The 14,510-nt window shown below is 42.4% G+C and overlaps 1 protein-coding gene across 6 annotated transcripts in view; it reads left to right on the plus strand.

Annotated features, from left to right (window-relative positions):
- Nxpe4 (neurexophilin and PC-esterase domain family member 4) overlaps window positions 1-14,510 on the plus strand; it is a 247,174-nt gene that overhangs the window by 184,456 nt on the left and 48,208 nt on the right. The gene's annotated exons all lie outside the window — the stretch shown is intronic.

Below are 14,510 nucleotides of genomic sequence, written 5' to 3' on the forward strand. Positions count from 1 at the left end.
ATGCATATACAATACATGCACATATATACAAACATATACATATAGACATAAATGAATATAGCACTTCTTCATTTACAACTATGCCAGTTCTTCTAGGCATGTGACCGTGTAACTATTCATCAGTGGCTGTGGTCACAGCACACTGAAAACATGCATAGAGGATCAGATGATAGTTTGGGGAAATGAAGAAAAGCTATCAAACCTGTCAACCCTCCCCACCCACATTCTCATCCACCGTCATGTGCTGTATGAAGTATGAGAACTACAGCCATATACCACATTACACCATTCCAGTAACAATGGCCAGCTTTCAATGGTGGTATCATAAGACTGTATCATCTGGTGAAGTTGTGCCTGTCTTACTGTGTATAAGTACGTACTATGACATTCACACAGGCACCTATGTGATTTTCATAGCGTAGCTTTCCAGACTACAGTGAGCACGAGAAGAGAAATATCACCTAGGTGTAACACCTGTAATGCCTTTGCATGCTGAATCACTGGGTCATAAGGTAGTTGCTCTTAGATTTTTGAGGAACTGCTTTCCTACCAGCACATGAATAGAAGTCTCCTTCCTTCCTGTCCTTCTAACAAAAGCCTTTGTGACACAGGGCCATATCTCTTCATCAGTTGTTTGACATTATTTCTTTCTTAATCTTTGGCACAATTCATCCATGAAGTCATTTAGTCCTAGGCTTTTCTTGGCTGTTTTTTTTTTTTTTTTTTTTTTTGGTTTTTCTTTCTTTCTTTTTTTTTTTTTTAGATTTGTTTTCTCTGGGCATGAGCATTTTGCATGTATGTCTGTGCTCCATATGTATACAGTGCCCACAGAGGCCAGAAGAAGGGATCCGGTCCTTGGAACCAGAGTTACAAATGGATGAGTCACTGTGTGGGCACTGGCAATCAAACCAGTCTCTGGAGGGGCAGCAAGTCCTATTGACCCCTGAGCCATCTCTCCAGCCCTGCTGGGAGGCTTTCACTGCTGTGTAAGCCCCTCACCTAGTGCAGCTCTATTCAGACGTTCTGCTTCCTGATTTGGTCTGGGTAGTTTGTGTGTTTCTAGAACTTTGTCCGTTTCTTAGACAATATCAAATGTGCTGACATCTAACTGTTCACAATAATCTCTCCTATGGTGTTTCATTTTATCTGTTGAAATGTCTTTTTCTTTTATGATTAATTAGTCAAATTACAATTGTTGAATACACCTCCTTTCTCTGCATCTCACTATCACCTCTCTCTGTGATGGCTCTGTTGGGGATGGGTGGCCAAGCTTAAGCTGTTAAAACTACCCAGGCTTGGACCCTGAGGTCCTCAGTGACATTGGTACATTGGCTCTCATAAGCAGCAACAGGAAACAGACTGACAAGAGAAATCCATTCCTCCCCTTCAGCCTGAAGTCTCACTCTAATGCTCTTAGGAGACAGATCCTGATGAAAAAAACAGATCAAGTCCACACGGTCCCTGCTCCAGAATCACAAAAGCAGATGGTAGCTTGGTGTGAAAGGGCAGCAGCTTAATAACAGGAATGCTCTCTCCCTTGTTAGATTTACCCAGACCTTATTTACTTATTTATTATATGTGAAGTTCTGTGGGTTGAACTTGGAGGTTTTCATGTGCTGGGAAAGAGTTTTATCACTGAGGTAGACACTCCCCACCCCTACCACCACGTTCTCATTTCTTTGAGGAAGAGGGTTGCATATGTATGTAATGTATGTGCATATGTACATGCATGTTTGAATGTATATGTGTATATGAGTGTGTGCATCTGTATTTGTGTGTGTGTGTGTGTGTGTGTGTGTGCACATGTGTGTGTGTGCCTGCATGTGGAGACCTGAGGTTGACATTGGGTGTGTTTCTTGGTTGTTCTCCACTTTATTTATTGAGGTAGAATCTCCCAGTAGAAATAGGAGCTTACTAGTTTATCTAGTCTAGCTACCCAGCCTGTCCCCTGAGTGCCAGGATTATAGGCAGTGGCCATACCTTCCAGCTCTACATAGGTTCTGGGGGTCAAATTTCAGTCCTTATGCTGTGTGGCAAGTGCTTTACCCTTCAGACTCTCTCCCCAGCCCTCATTGGTCATTTCTAAGAAAATTTCCGGAGCCAGGCAGTGGTGCTGCACACCTTTAATCTCAACACTCGGGAGGCAGACACAGGTGAGTTCCAGGAGAGCCTGGTTTACAGTACAGAGCTAGTTCCAGGATAGCCAGAGCTGATACACAGAGAAACCCTGTGTCAAAAAGCAAACCACAAACCACAACCAAAAACCAAAACAAAACAAACAAACAAAGGAAGAAAGAAGTTGTCCCAAATCCCCTACTATCTGGTTCAGTCTGGGGCTCTTTCTTTTCTTGCTGAGAGAATCTTTCTTATTTTCATCACATCTCCACAGGTTTTGTGTTCATCAATTCATGTTTATGTATCTTTAAGGCAAGATATATATCTCTTTTGTATATCTAAGCTTGTGTAATTCAGTAGTTTGGAACATTGTCTTAGAGTATGTGTGGTTGAGAATTAAGGATTGGCTTAGCTGAATACCCACCTATGCCTCCGTATCTTTCATGAGGTTCCTGCCAAGTTGGCGGTTGCAAGTGGCCCCTCCCCTCAGCCTTTGCCTAGTGCAGAAGACCTGTTTTCAAGATGATACTCTCCTATGGCTGTCACAAGTTGTGGTTCTTGGCTGCGTGTTAGTAAGAGGTCTCAGTCCCTCTTGATGATATGGACATCTATACAGGCTGCATGAACATCTTCTCAGGGGCACAACAGGCTTCTTCCAAAGCAAGCAAGCAAGGACAAAGCCAGGGATGGGCGGGACTGCAGTTCTCTTTAAGACTGACCCGCACCCATTAGCCCCGTCAAACTGCCCTGGTTAGAAGCCCTGCTCAAGAGAAGAGAGATTTGTAGTTTATTTTAATTAAGAATGGCTTCTAACTGAACTGCTATTTGGAAGTATACTATATCAGAACTAAGCCTCAAACCATTGTTTTAGGAGAAATGTGTCCAGTTATTAAGCATGACTATATGATAAAACTTGGTGATATATGTACCATATATTATTCTTGTTTGTTTTTTAACTTGTAAACTAAGGATATATTAGAAAAGTTCATAAGGACTTCTTTAGGTTCAAAAAAAACCACCAGTCCCAGAACTTTCTGTCAGTTATGATCTAGCATCATGGACATAGTCTTTGATATTTAAATACCTCACTGGACCATATGGTCATCAGTGCACATGTAGAGTAGAGCAATATGAGACAATAAAGTTTTATTGAATAAATGAAAGAATAAAGAGGAAACACAGGGCTCAGCTGTTCGTTAGCACGCTAAGTGTGTATGAGTGTGACTGTGTAGTGGTGGGTAGGGTGCCTCTTATGTACATGTACTTCATATAGAGGCACAGTGTGCCAATTATGATTTAAATTAGAATTTGGTTCCATCGCAGGCTTAAATACAAGAAAATATAAATACCATAAGGATACTTCAAGACAAGTTGATGCTATTCTAAGTGTATATGGATTTCTTGGATGCATATTCCAGCAATGTTAGTCTTTAAGACTGCTCTCTCGAGAAGTTAACTGTTCACACTGTGGCTGAGTTCTCTTGTCACAGAATCAAAGGCCAAAGTGATGGGGTGGTTTTAAGGCCCTTGGTTTCACCCGAACACTGAAACAGGCTTTTGCTTGTTATGTTTTCTTAATGGATTACAATCTTAGCCGATGACTGACAGTCTTTTAGAAATAATTGAGTCATAAAGACTCTTATCATTGGGTTGAACTATGAATTAATTCATTATTTGGTGGCATTATTGAGAAAAGGAGCTTAATTGGAAGAGAAGTAGGTCACAGGGAACTTGCCTGGGACGATATAGCTTGTCACTAGATATACTCACTCCTGCCTCTCTCTCTCTCTCTCTCTCTCTCTCTCTCTCTCTCTCTCTCTCTCTCCCTGCCTTCCCCTCCCTCTCCACACACAGTCCTATTGAGGTAATCCACCTGTGGTGCCCAATTATGAAGTTATTCCTTCCTCACCATAATATGAAGCAACAGAGCCAGACAAACATGGACTGAAACCATGGGCCAAAACAAACCCTTCTTAGAAGTTGACTTTCATCCTCAGGTTTTCAGTCACAAAGATGTAAAGCCGATCAACACAACCATATAAGCGCTTTTAAAAAGATGTGCAGTCTGGTGGACTTCAGTTGTAAGGTTCTAGCTCTCTGGGAGGGCGTGGACTTTTGATTTAAACTTCACAGATAATAACATTTTAAAATGAGTCAGCCTAGTCTGCAGATTCGTGTTTGGGTAATGATTAAATCTAATAATAAGGAAAAGAATCATCCCTGCTTCAAATATAAGAGCAATTACAGAGACTTTCACTGTTGAAAGAAAAAAAAAAAAAACAGCTCAATTTAGCAAGAACCATTGAACCAAAGAGGGTGCTACTATGTCCAGAAAAATGGCATCGTGTGAAGGAATGAGTCTGTTGCAAAGGAGTATGGTATATAGGCTTCAGAAAGCAAAATGGGACTGCCAAGGTGACTCAGAGGATAACGATGCTTTTATTAAAACTTAAGACCTGATTATTTTGTCCCTGGGATCCACATATTGAATCTCCTTCGAGTTGTCCTCTGATGTACATACACTGCTGTGACATGTAAATAAACACACACATATATATACACATACACATATGCATGTATATGTGTGTGTGTGTGTGTGTGTGTGTGTGTGTGTGTGTGTATGCACACATGTAGTTAGGGTGAAATGGAGAAATACCTCAAGATCTAGTGAAGGAGAAGGGTCCCATGGAAAAAATGGAAGAGCTATCTGAAGACGTGGAAGAGAATTTAGAAGTTTGGAAAATGTGCTCAAGAGACAAAGACTCGAAAGGCTGAGTGGATCTTCCTAAGATGCAGGATAGTGTGTCTAAGGTAAAGGCATTAGAACAAGGATGTGAGTTTCTCTCTTGACCCTGCTACTTGCTCAGCCTCCTTGCTCATAAAAGTTAGAATGTGGGCGTGCAGGTGTGTCACGTACAAGCCAAGGTCAAATTGCATTGCAAGGGTTCAATAAATGGTAGTTTGAGCCAGCTTTGGCTCTATGTTATAGAAAGAGACCTTTCCAGGAAGGAACTTCTGTCCTCCATAGACCAACTCTTAGTCTGAGCTACTGGAATCTGGCCTTCACTTCATCTCTGGACATTTGCCATCTACACACTGTTCAAGTGACTCCAATTATAAATTCTTCTAATCTACTACCCTGTCTTCCACCCACGCTGACTCTTGTACTCTGTCCTGGCTGGCTCTTCATGTCCTGTCCTCCTGATATTTGAGGTCACCTACGTGGGCTTCAGAGAAGCTGTGGAAATCATTCTGAAGGTGCATGTTCTTCATGTGCTTTCAGATCCTCATATTTTCTGAGTATTTTGAATGTTAATAGATTTTTAAACTTTTATTTGTTTGTTTGTTTATCTTATGTACATGGATGTTTTGCTTGACTTTGTGTCTGTGTGCCAATATGTGCCCGGTGCCTTTGGAGGCCAAGAGAGGACATTGGATACCCTGGGACTGGAATCACAGGCGGTTGTGAGCCACCATGTGGGTACTGGGAATTAAACCCAAATCCTCTGGGGGAGCAACCAGTGCTCTTAGCCATCAAGCCATCTCTCCAGTGTTTTTCATTCACTCTCCCTGTGTTTTTCATTCTTAACACCAATAACCAAAGTACTGCCTTTGATGAGGTATGTCTGCAGGGGGATAGAAACCACAAGCGTTTAAACTTTGGGCAGTTTCTGGGTATACATTGTTAATTAACTCTGGATAGACAATTGGAGACACTGTCAGGGGAAACTAGAATTTTATTTTGTGTGTGTGTAGTTTTTGATTTTTAACAGCACGTATTTATTGTGTGTGCATTTGGAAGTGAGGGGACAACTTATGGGAGTCAGTCCTATGTGGGTCCCAGAGATCAAACTCAGCAAGCGTCTTTACCACTGAGCTATTTCCCTGACCCCGTTTTGTTTTGTCATCTGGGATCTCATATAGCCCAGTGTATCAGTCAGGGATCTCTAGAGTCACAGAACTTATGGAACGTCTCTGTATAGTAAGGGAATTTGTTGTGATGACTTACAGTCCGTAGTCCAATTAACCCGACAATGGTCAGCTGTGAATGGGAAGTTCAGGGATCTAGTAGTTGCTCGGTCCCACAAGGCTAGTTGCTTCAGCTGGTCTATGGTAGAAGTAGATTCTAACAGATGGCAAGTAAATGCCAGCAGACAAAGAAGAGCAAACCTTCCTTCTTCTAATGTCCTTAGGTAGGTCTCCAGCAGAAGGTGTGGCCCAGATTAAAGGTGTGTGCCACCACACCTGGATCTGGGACTTGTTTTGTCCAAGGTTAATCTTGAGCTTGGAGATCTCCTTGCCTTAGTCTCTTGGGATTAAAGCCCTGTACTACCTTGCCTGGGTCTAAGCTTGTCATAGCCACTATGCTTCAAGATCTCTATGCCAAGATCCAGGTCAGAAACTTGTGTCTTCCAGCCTCCAGATCTGGAGCACAGGTGAACCCTGCAGTTCTGGATTGTAGTCCATTCCAGATACAGTCCAGGAATAGCCATTACACCCAGTCTGATCAAACTTGCTATGTGGTGGAGGCTGGTCTCTGATCCTCCTGCCTCAACCTCCTCAGTGCTGGGATTACAACTATGCCCAACCATGCTTGGCCCAAACTGTTCATCATAAAACTAAATGAGAAAATATTTTAGAGATGTGCAAAATAATATTTAAATTTTATCCCAAATAGACATTTTCTATATCTTCTAAGATGAGGTCATGACCATACAAAGTGAGAAATTGTAGCAGAGCTCTTCTATAGATCTACAATGAAACCCTTGTTTAAGCTTTGTGTGGTGGACGGGAATGGAAGCTGAGAGATGCTGTCATCAGCTGACACGCACACAAAGTATGTGGCTGTTACTTTGGGAACCGGGTGCTTTCAGGGTCCCTTTCCTCAGTGTTTTCAGAATAGACTCACGGGGAACATGAGTGGAAAATGACTCTCCCAAGTTTTCTTAAGTCAATTTACCGAAGGGCAATTTGTTCGACATAAACTTTGACATTTTATTATAGTTTCATGATGTTTGAAAAGAATGTAGCCAGCGTCAGAGCAAAGTTATTGAGTAATCCATCTTCTAAAATGCCTGTTTGTTTGTGACATCCACTCCCAGCTCCTGGCAACACCCCCCTCAATGACTTTTCTATTTTCTATTTTACTTTATGTTCTTTTTCTTAGCATCTATGATTGAGAGCCTTACTATTTGATTCGTGTATATCTTTTTAGTGCTTAGATTTTTTTCCTATGGGTGTGTCCTGATTGTTTACTCAGAGTAACTTGGAATCATCTGCTGTTTGAGGCAATTGGGCATGTAACTGCTGCAGCACTCATGGACAGGGTTTTAGCTGAAGCGAAATTTGTATTCTTCTGACCTCGACTACTTGAGACAAGTCTATTTTAACACTATTCACACTACAAGAAACTCAAAGTGTCTCTCAAAGTCTCTGTACCTGTTTTCCTGTCTGCGTCCTGCATTTTTTTTTTTTTGACAAGAACTTTACCACAGCCCTTCCCTGGCTCTTGGTTCTTTGAGACAGTCTTTCCATAAGCACCCCAGGCTGGCTTCACACTCACAATCCTCCCTGCTCTGCCTCCTGGGAAGCTGGTTTAAAAGTTTATGCCAGCATGCAGACTGGGAATTGATATTCTGATAGGTGTATAATCTCACTGTGACTCCTCCAATGTAAGTAGATACTGGGCATCTTTTGAAATTAACTTTTTTTGTGTACTAAATAGCAAGTTCCATTATTAGATTTTACACATGTATGTACACACATTAACCCTTCAACTACTTTTTCTTGTTCCTCCCCTCCTCCTAACACTGATATCCTTCTTCCATATCCAAATTGGTGTGTATGTTTGTGTGTGTGTGTGTATACATCTGTGCACGTGTGCTTGTGCCACACATGAGATAAACATGTGATGACTTTCCTTTTCTTTCTTCTTCTTTTATTCCCTCCCCTATTCCTTTAGATCTTTTTCTGTCCGTTCGTGGTCCTCCTGGCATCTTGATATTTTCATTACTATGTGTATTATATTACTACCTATATCTTCTTTGATGAGATAGTTTTAAATATCTCCTTTTTTAAAGCTCAGATCATTTCATTATTGCTGAGTGCTTGGTAGTACACACATCTTCAAGTCTTGGAGAAAATATGTGTTTGTGGCAGTAATTTTAAAAAGCAAATTACAATTGTGTTTGTTTGTTTGTTTTTGAAACAGGCACTGGAGTATCCCACCCTGGCCTTAAACTTTCTATGTAGTTGAAGATGGCCTTGAACTTCTGACCCTCCTATCTCCATCCTCCAAATACTGGGATGCTCCATCACCACTTGATGCAGCGCTGGGGTTTAACCTCAGGACTGCAGTCATGCTAGGAAAGCCTTCTACCAACTGAGTTACCTTCCCAACCCCAAAGCTTTTACCTCTGCTAAAGTCCAAATTATCAACTTGTTTATTCTAATAGTGTCATATCAAGGAAATCTTTGCCTAATCCAAAACCACAATGATTTTCTTTTAGGTTTGCTACTAGATTGCTTTTTTTTGTTTTGCATTTAAGTTTATGGTACGTGTTGAGTTGATTCTTCTGTGTGGAAACACAGGTCAAGATTAATGGTCTTTTTAACATATAGATGACTGAATCTCCAGCATATTTTCTTGAAAAGACAAATTTTCTCCATTAAACTATGTGACTGCTATTACCAAGAATCTGTTGAACACACACATCTGTATCAGGCACCTCCTAATTGAGTCATGTCTGTCTTTCCACCAACACCATGTTGTCCTAGTTACTAAACCTCTGTGGGGAGTCCTAGATCTGGTGCTGTGAGCCTATACAGCAGGTCCTTCAAGAGCCTCAGCCAATCCACACCATCCCTATCTTGATTGGTTCTAGGACAAAATACACATAGAATATGATGTCCTGAGTTAAGGAAAGATGTGAACAACTCAAGATTATATCCTGGTTTCTTATGGAATCGACTGTTACACTCTTAGAAATAAAACTCAGGGTGAAGTACTTTGGAGGTCCCTTAGATATGATGTGATGGGGGTATGTTCAAACTCAGCTCAAAGAGCTACCCAGAATATCAGGCAAGTGGCTTATTGCAGATGCTGGGTTTCCAATGTCCTCACTTTGTCTGGGATACAAAGTCACTTTGTCTGTCTTAGTGACAATCTTTTTGTCTCAGCACTTGGAGACCAGGGGCCTTCACAGAGTCTGTGAGCATTGTTCTTTTGTCTCAAAACCAGGCAGTCTACTTCCTTTGCCTTTCTACTTGAGTCACAGATTCAGGATGTTTATTTCTATGACAAAGCACCATGCTGGGTTTCAAATTGGATTGTATTGAGTCTTGTCGGGACCCAAGCTTGAGTCCCACGTTCAGGGGCCAAAAAATGTTGAGAACTGCACTAGTCCCTGTTCAGGCGCCAAAAATGTTGGGGCCTAGGCTGCCCCACTTTGGGCGGCCTAAAAATGTTGGGAGCTGCACTAGCCCCAAGTTCAGGCGGCCAAAAATGTCGCGACCCGAGCAAAATGTTGAGGCCCGGGCTGCCCCGCGTTTGGCGGCCACTGTATCCCGGTCCAAGCTGCCGCTCAGGTCCGCGGGTCGTAGGTTCAGCAAGAGAGAGGGTGAGGGCAGACTCGAAGAATGGAGACCAGAGTGTGTTTCAATCCTGTTTATTCTTCAGTCTCTCTTCTTCTTTCCAAGTCCCAAGTCCTAAATTCCTAGTCCCTAGTTCCTAGTCCCTAGTGCCTCCAAGTTCCAAGTTACTTCTTCCAAGTTCTTTTCCAAGTGCCTGCTACCTAATGCCTAATTCCTACTCCAAGTTGTACTCCAAGTTGTACTCTCTGAAGTGTCTGATTCTCTCATCCATATTCTGATTCTCTGATCTGTTCTGTCTCTGCCTTTTATATGTCTCACTTCTAAGCCATGCCTCTAAGTCACACCTATAATCATGCCCTTAGGTCTTGTCTCTAAATCTGATCTCTACACTTCTAAGTCACTCTCTTAAATCACACACCTTTAATCTCACACACCTTTAATCTCACGCACCTAAAGTATCTAAACCAAGATTATCGGAGTGTGCTCAGCTGTTGTAGGCTATTGTAATCCAAGTCTCATGTCAGGGTATATGGCTCAAGATGGCTGCAAAGCTGATAGCCGCTTTCTGCTAAAAGTCGGCCCCCAACAGAGTCTGTAGGTTAATCTGGGCAGAACCGATGTCACACTAACATCCAACCTCCCCACTCATGAGCATGCCACAATTATTTATGCCCCTGTGACATCTTTAGCCAGAGTTTGTGCATTAATGTGTGGCATAGAGGGCTCGTGTGTTTTGTTGGTTTTCGGCCCTACTATTTCATGCTTTGCTGCTACTCTGAATCATTCTCTGTTCTTAATTTCAATTTTAAACTGATGATTGGTAAAGTAAATGAAACTTCATACTAACTTTGACCCCTATCGTCTTGTTGAGATTAAATAGCTCTGGAAGTTTCCGCTTTTGCTTTGTTTGTTTGTTTGTTTGTTAATGAATTCTTTGGATTTTTTAATGTAAATAGTGATGTTGTTGTCTATGAAGCAGAACAGATGTATTTCTTTTCTCCCCTTAGTGTGCCTTTTATTTCACTTCTTTTTTTTTTTTAATTTAAAGATTCTGAATAAGATATTAAATAAAAGAAGCCAAAGCAACATTGTTGACTTTGTCTTAGTGGGATAGTTAGGTTCAGGCTTCTTGCCCAGTGGGAGGACATTTGAAACAGGCTCTCCTAATTGACTTAGCAAGTTAATGACACTCTTTTCTATTCCTAGTATATCTCAAGGTTTTAACATTTGAAATACTAAATTCCATCATTTTTTAAAATTTCTACTGAGCTTGTTATATAGAGTAGGGAGATTGCACTAATTCATTTTCTAAAGCTGAACCAGACTTGATACCAGGATAAGCCACACTCCAGCTGCTTACTGTGTGACTATAACAAAACGCCTGACAAAAAGCCATTTGTGGAAGGAGGTTTACTTGGCTCATAGTCTAGAAGGAACAGTCCATCCATCATGGTACAGAAGACATGTCGGCAGGAGCACAAAGCAGATGGCCATGTTACACCCACAGTCAGAAAGTAGAGAGCAATGATCACGCACTCTGCTCACTGTCCCTCCTTACTTAGTCCAGGGCCCCAGCCATGACACAGAACCCCTCACATTAGAGAAAATCCTCTCTCTTTGGTTTAGCTTTCTGCGAACACTGCCATAGAGGTGCACTTCCATGGTGACTCTAAACATAGTCTAAACATGGCAGCAGCGAAAAATCAACCATAGTGATTATCCGTTCCCTGTTCTGAATCTCAGTCACTAATCTCTCCTTGAGGGTTGTGTTTTTTCATTAATATGACTAAAGTTATGGTAGGAATAACCTAAGGCGATTCAGATATTTTAGCTCATGGTTTCATGCAGTTTTGTCCACAATCACTTAGCTCCATGCAATTGGCCTATGGTGAGACAGACTATCAAAGAAACGGGAGTATGTGTAGATGAGGTTACTTACCTCATAAGAGATAAGAATCAAAGAGAGGGGACTAGAAGAAGAGGTTAGGGCAAGATGCAGCTAATCATAGCGACCTACCTCCCTCAGATTGGGTCCCTCTCTTGTCTCTCACCATGTCTCAGTAATCTTTTATATAATATATAGTAATCTATTATATTTTATTAATCCACCAAAGGATTAGCCCATTGATTAGGTCGGAGTCCTTAGAATCCAGTAAGTTTCCCCTCCTTGTCTTACTTCTCCAAAACAGGAGGCAAAGGAACACTTCCTCTCCAGACACTCTCCTGGGTCCTGAAAAATCATTGCCAACCACAGAAAACTCAAGTTTGTGAAGTTCCCTAAAACCCCATCAAATGACCTGTATATGGTCTTCACTGCAGGAGTACCCTCAGCTTCAGAATCCTCAAGACAGTGTCCAGGAATCAGAAGATTGGCATCTGAGATGTGCCATCAATGGTGTCGCCTCACACCATCATAACCTCCCATGATCCCCCACTCCCTTCTACCACGAATGTAAGGGGAAACAGGCGACATCAGATCAACAATGCAAATGCCCCCGAGGCATGATCACACGACTCATTATAGAGATGATTACCATAATAATTACCACTAAACACCTCTCTCTCATTACTCTCTCAGGGTTGAACCCACTAAGAAGCACCCACTGACCTTCCCCACTGACGTTCTCACTCTTGAGATCCCCAGTGCACCATTCTAAAGCAGATTTGTGTTCACTCTAACACAGAGGTTTGCTTTGCCAGGCTTCTGCAGCAGTCTATACACAAGTCTTCCTACTGTCCCCTCCAAAAGAAACTCAGGAAAAACAGCCTTATTAGGATAATACCAAAGCGCTTGCTGGCCCCCACACTGTCTTCTCAGCTCTTTTCACCTTTTTCCTCCCTCTCCTCCTCCTCCCTCTCCCCTTCTTTCTCCCCCTCCCCCTCCCCCTCCCTCCAAGCCATGGTCAGTTTACTACTTTCTTTTCCTGCTCTGGATTCTTACAGAGGCCCCTGGCAGTACACTCTCTCACATCTATAATAAAAACACTTCCCCTGAACCATACCTTGGAGTAGTCATATCCTCAGTTAACGTAGCCAGCAGGCCTCCCGTATGTCACCAAGTTCGTGGTTCGCATCTGTTTTCTTATGAACATTTGCAGGTAGAAAGATCTTTCTGGGTAAACTTAATGTCACCTCCTCCCAAACTTCAGCATTAGGAGTTTTCCGTGTCTCAACTCAAGCCAGCTTTCTGCCTCTCCCCAGCCTGGATTCCTGCCAGTCCCGACAGCTAGCCATAGCCCTTTGGGGCTCATTTTAAAATGTGTTTCGAAACAAAATGTGTCAGGAAGACAAGATCCCTAGGAACAAAATAAACTTTTACTTTTAATTAATTAATTAATTTTTAAAAAATTCTCTCATACACCATACCCTGGGGCTCATATCAAAGGAAACAGCTCTTTTCCTGCTCTGTTACCCCAGTCAGGAATCACATTGCTTGCTCCAACCCCTAGCATCGGCCAAAGCGTACTGGGAGGGTCTGCCTCCTTCCCTCCCAGAAGGCCTGACCACAGCAGGAGGCTTTCTGGACCCTGGTGCAATGGTGCAATCACCGGCTCTCCTGCCGGCTCAGAGAAGATGACACAGAAGGGGCTACAGGTAGGAATAGTATCTTTATGGGCAAAGTAAGTCTCTAAAGTTCCCATACTCTCCATGATTCCCACTTAGCCTTTAAGGATTCTTGTAAAAATTAAGCTCCAATGAGAAGTCTGCCAATAAGGATGCATGACGTGAAAGACTGTCAAGTAACCTTCATCAGAGTAACAGTCTTCTGATTTGTAGTTGCGATCTGGAGGGCCATGGTGAGATAATACTCTGAGGGTATTTATCTCTCGGCTCAGATCATCTGATCTGCAACATATGTTATTAAACATAAGCCATAATACATGCAAGAAACCTTGCATGATTGTCCTCCCCACTGCTCCCTGAGTCAGCCCTGAGTCTGCTGTGTTCCGGCTGTCCTTACTGCTCAGGGTTTCAGTTACATAGTCTGCCTATAACCTTGGTTTCTGAGAGGTCAGACAAAACTACCAGCTTATCCGGAGGGGTCACACTGCTACGGGAACACTGGTGCTTGGGACAGCTATCCATGGCTCTGTGGGGCTCATTTCAAATGAAACAAATGTGTTAGGAAGACAGGATCCCAGGGAAGAAAATAAAGCTCTTATTTTTAATTAATTAATTTGTTAAATTCTCTCATACACTACATCTTGAGAGCAGTTTACCCTCCCTCCACTTAGCTCCTCACTCATCTCTCTCTCTCCCCAAGATCCACTCATTAGGAGAAAGAGGAGAGAGAGAGAGAGAGAGAGAGAGAGAGAGAGAGAGAGAGAGAGAGAGAGAGAGAGAGAACGAGCAGGCCTCCTAGGCATAAAAGGTTACAGTAAGACTAGGCTGGGTTAGGCAATCCAGTAGGAGGAAAAGGATTCCAAGGACAGGATTCCAGAGATAGCCCTCACCCCCACTATTAAAACTCCCACAAGAAGACCAAGCTACAGTACCATAACATATATGCAGAGGACTCTAGTTCAGTCTCATACGGGCTCTGTGATTGTTGTTTCAGTCTCTGTGAGTCCCTAAGTTCTGCTAGTTGATTCTGTGGAGACTTGATCTGTCTTTAGCTCCTACAATCCTTCCTCTTCCTGCTCTGCAGGGTTCCCTAGCTCCACCTAGTGTTTGGCTGCGGTCTCTGCATCTGCTCTCATCTTGCTGGATTAAGCTTCTCTGATGACAATTGGGTTAAGTCCAATTGCTAAGTCTACGAGTATAGCAGAATATCATTAGAAGTCATTTCATTTACTTTTTTT

Source organism: Arvicanthis niloticus, chromosome 26, assembly GCF_011762505.2.
Source record: "Arvicanthis niloticus isolate mArvNil1 chromosome 26, mArvNil1.pat.X, whole genome shotgun sequence".
Taxonomy (NCBI): Eukaryota; Metazoa; Chordata; class Mammalia; order Rodentia; family Muridae; genus Arvicanthis; species Arvicanthis niloticus.